This window comes from Pollachius pollachius (genome assembly GCF_949987615.1).
Source record: "Pollachius pollachius genome assembly, chromosome: 13".
In the NCBI taxonomy this organism is placed as follows: Eukaryota; Metazoa; Chordata; class Actinopteri; order Gadiformes; family Gadidae; genus Pollachius; species Pollachius pollachius.
The window spans coordinates 17,359,972-17,364,496 of NC_136946.1; positions in this window are offsets into that span (position 1 = coordinate 17,359,972).

Here is a 4,525-nt window from a genome sequence, read left to right on the forward strand (position 1 = left end):
TTACTGATGAAGAACATGTTGTAGGATTACTAATGGAAAACATGTTGTAGGATCACTGAAGAAGAACATGTTATTACTGATGAAGAACATGTTGTAGGATTACTAATGGAGAACATGTTGTAGGATCACTGAAGAAGAACATGCTATTACTGATGAAGAACATGTTGTAGGATTAGTAATGAAGAACATGTTGTAGGATCACTGAAGAAGAACATGTTGTAGGATTACTGATGAAGAACATGTTATTACTGATAAAGAACATGTTGTAGGATTACTAATGGAGAACATGGTGTAGGATCACTGAAGAAGAACATGTAATTACTGATGAAGAACATGTTGTAGGATTACTGATGAAGAACATGTTGTAGGATTACTGATGAAGAACATGTTGTAGGATTAAGAACATGTTGTAGGATTACTGATGAAGAACATGTTGTAGGATTAAGAACATGTTGTAGGATTACTGATGAAGAACATGTTGTAGGATTACTGATGAAGAACATGTTGTAGGATTACTGATGAAGAACATGTTGTAGGATCACTGATGAAGAACATGTTGTAGGATCACTGATGAAGAACATGTTATTACTGATGAAGAACATGTTGTAGGATTACTGATGAAGAACATGTTGTAGGATTACTGATGAAGAACATGTTGTAGGATTAAGAAAATGTTGTAGGATTACTGATGAAGAACATGTTGTAGGATCACTGATGAAGAACATGTTATTACTGATGAAGAACATGTTGTAGGATTACTGATGAAGAACATGTCGTAGGATTAAGAACATGTTGTAGGATTACTGATGAAGAACATGTTATTACTGATGAAGAACATGTTGTAGGATTACTGATGAAGAACATGTTGTAGGATCACTGATGAAGAACATGTTGTTGGATTATTTATTCCAGGAGATGGGCGCTCAGTATCTTGTGAGGAGCATACTTGATAGGTCCTTTACCAGCCACATCGCTGCAGCATGATCCTGTTCATTCATTTTCTCCCCCTTTTGCAGTCAGTCAGTCAGTCAGCCCGTCCGTCCGTCAGGCCTTGCTGAAACCTCCCCAGAGCATTAGGAATGGTAGGAGGAGGTGCACTGGGAACATGTGCAGCGTGTGACTGTTTGTCTTGTCTGCACTTTAACATCCCGGGTTTAATGTGCTGTTAAATCCCTTCAGCAGCAGACTCTAATCCGCTCTGCCATGTGGCATTAAAGTATCCTGAACCAGCATGTTGACCCTCTCCGGCCCCAGGGAGCATCACATTGTTTACTTCATTTGAATCTTGATTGCAGGATTGGACCGGGGAGATGGGGGTCTCAGGAGGGCTGGGAGCAGGTCCTGGTCCTGGTCCCAGCCACTCCATGCTGTCTCTCCACAGCTCCCAATCTGAACCCCAACACTGAGCATCTCACAGGGAGACGCCACACCCCCCTGGGACACGGTTTACTCAAGGTGATTGGCGAGTTCTACTTTAGCCCAATCACGTTCCCAGCCCTCCATTTGAGTATTCAGACTCTACTTCTTGAGGAAGCTTAGGTTCTTTAGTGTGTGTGGGAAGATGTTGCCGATCTTCTTCACCCTGTTGTGGCAGGAGGAGTTATTTTATGCAGCCATCTGTTGAGGCAGCGGCGTCAGAGCCGCTGAGCAGAGTGACGCAGCAGGCTCTGTGCTAGCCTGGAGCCCCCGCTGTCGTTTCAGAGGAGAAGGACGCTGCGCAAGCTGCTCAACGTAATGCACAACACCACAGACCCCCCGACAACCCGCTTGGGAAACAACCTTCAGCTGCACTGCAGTGAGGTCCTCCTGTAGGTCCTCACTGCATCAATTAAGTCCTCCATTAGGTCCTCACTGCAGCAGTGAGGTCCTCCTATAGGCCCTCAGATTCCTCCTCTGAGCGGTATAAACATTGTAAAGTTAATCCACACATAAACATCAGTTGTTTTTGTGTTTATATATATGGTCATTCCGTGCTGTGTCTTTGAACCTATCTTGCTGTGTGTGTTTTTCTAAGTCATGTGTGTTCTTTGTGTTTGTGTGAACGGCTGCTGCAACACTTTGATTTTCCCTTTGGGGATCAATGAAGTTCTCTGTCTACAACACCTCCTTTACTGAGAGCCCCAGCAGGCCCTGACAGCAGCCCACCGCTACGGCCGGCCCCCTGTCAGCCGGCCAGTGCTGGAGGGCTTCCAACACCGGGGGGGGGGGGGGGGGGGTCATTGTCAGATGAGCAATTACTCTATGAATGTAGAGTGTGGATGTGCCAACAGAGAGGGCACATCCACACTGTCACCAGCTCAATACGATGAGGCTCACTTGGAGAGGGAGAGGGAGGGAGACAGAGAGGGGGAGGGAGGGAGGGAGACAGAGAGGGGGAGGGAGGGAGGGAGACAGAGGAAGAGACAGAGTGGGAGGGAGACAGAGAGGGGGAGGGAGAGGGAGAGACAGAGAGTGGGAGGGAGAGGGAGAGAGACAGAGAAAGACAGAGAGAGACAGAGTGGGAGGGAGACAGAGAGGGAGAGAGACGCAGAGGGAGAGGGAGAGGGAAGGTATAAAGTCTACATCCAAACTCCCCACTCACATACAAAAGTACACTTCAGAGGAGCTTTAGATTTGCATTCCCTGATATTACATTAAGCTCTGAACAGGCTGCTGCTGGTTGAGTTGAACACAGTCCAGTGGTTGGTTAGGGAACAGACTGTGGCTGGGTGAACCTTGGATGGCTGAAACGCGGACAGCCAACTCACTCTGCACTCTGCTCATTAGCATTCAGCCGACGCACTGGAGAAAGGATCTAAGGTCAGGCCTGTGTCTCAGCAAGGAGTCCAAAGGGTCTTTACAACACAGCCCATAATTGACTGAGCACTTCATGGACTGCCATTGTCGAAATACAATAGGGCAGTGACCACATTGTTCCTCTGATCTCACATCACTGTCCGTCTCCTTCATTAAGACCTGCAATGTATTTCAACCACAAAAGGACAAACACACCGGCCTCCCTGTCCTAAAGTCCCTGTGTTTGTGTTTCTCCCAGCTCCTGGATACCCGACTGGCCAATAGTAGCCAGTAACTCAACAATGCACATCTTTGTAAACAGTTTGAGAAACAGGGCACTAATTCGATTGGTTTCCCCTGAGCTACCTCGGACAACGTGAGATCTCTCCCCATGTGGTCCGTGGCGGTGGCGGCCCATTCCATCTCCAAGCGATTGGTTGAGGTGCTTCTTGACTCAGGTGACCAGACACCACGCCAAGCCAATCAGACGAGGAGAGTCGGAGAGGTCCTGAGCGCCGTGGCAGGAGGCCAGCAGCACCGGTCCAAAGGCTCTGTTTGGCAAGAGCACACTGGAGGGAGAGGGGCCTCGCAGAGGGCCCCTCAGAGGGAGGAGAACCACTAACTCAACCCAGGGCCTCCCATGCTCACTAAATATCAATACAATTAGATTTTAGACAAATATACCAGCCAGGCAAAAATTGTACCTCCATCTATCGATCATTGGCTGTTAATTGTTCATTTTGGACTATACACACACACACACACACACACACTTACATATAAATAAATAGGCCAATCTATATCTACACCCACACACGGTATGTTATATTTTGCACAACCCGCCTTCAGTGTCAGCAGCACTAGAGACAAAGCTTTCATTTGAGTCCCAGTGACCTTCCATGCATTTATTTAGTTTTTTGTGTCTGCTGTTGCAAGAGCCCAGAAGTGGGCGAAAGGTTGGGGTTGATTACGCTTCAGTGAAATGCACGAGATGGCAGTGGCTGGCTGTGCTATCATCTGCGGAAGATCCGCGGTTTAAAGTTCAGAGGGTGCCTGTGCCTACTGGGCAGGTGCGTTCGTTTACCGAGAAGGCAGCCCGTCGAGCATTTCTTCTGGGACACCATGACCCACATCTCGAGTTTCACCCCGCACTTCCTTCCTTCCATTTTTATCATTAATAACCTGAATCAACAAACCCATTATTGCGAGATGGTTTTGAAGGGTGCTCATAAGTAACTAGGGTAACTAATGAAGCGCATCCAATGTAGCGTCACCTTGTTGATAAAGGCTGTGTGATGTCGCCCTCTGCTGGACGTTAGAAGTTTGACTAAAAAATATAGGTCAAACTTTTTATCTCCCCCATCAGTTTTATTTCTGTGACTGTTGAGTAAAAACTTAGCAAAAAAGACGGTTCAATAAAAGGAGTTAACTGACAGGTATCGCTGGTAGCAGCGAGAATACTATTTTGATGAAGATGAGGCAGGGCTTCCCACGCCTTCATTGTGGCATGGTAATCCTGCCTCAACGCAGGCTTACCCAGGCCCTGGTGCAGGGGTTACCCAGGCCTCAGCGCAGGGGTTACCCAGGCTTCAAGGCAGGGTTACCCAGGCCTCAAGGCAGAGTTACCCAGACCTCAAGGCAGGGTTACCCAGGCCCCAAGGCAAGGGTTACCCAGACCTCAAGGCAGGGGTTCCAAGACCTACCCCAGAAGAGTTTAAACATGAGAGCTGATTGATATCGCTGGTCTTCG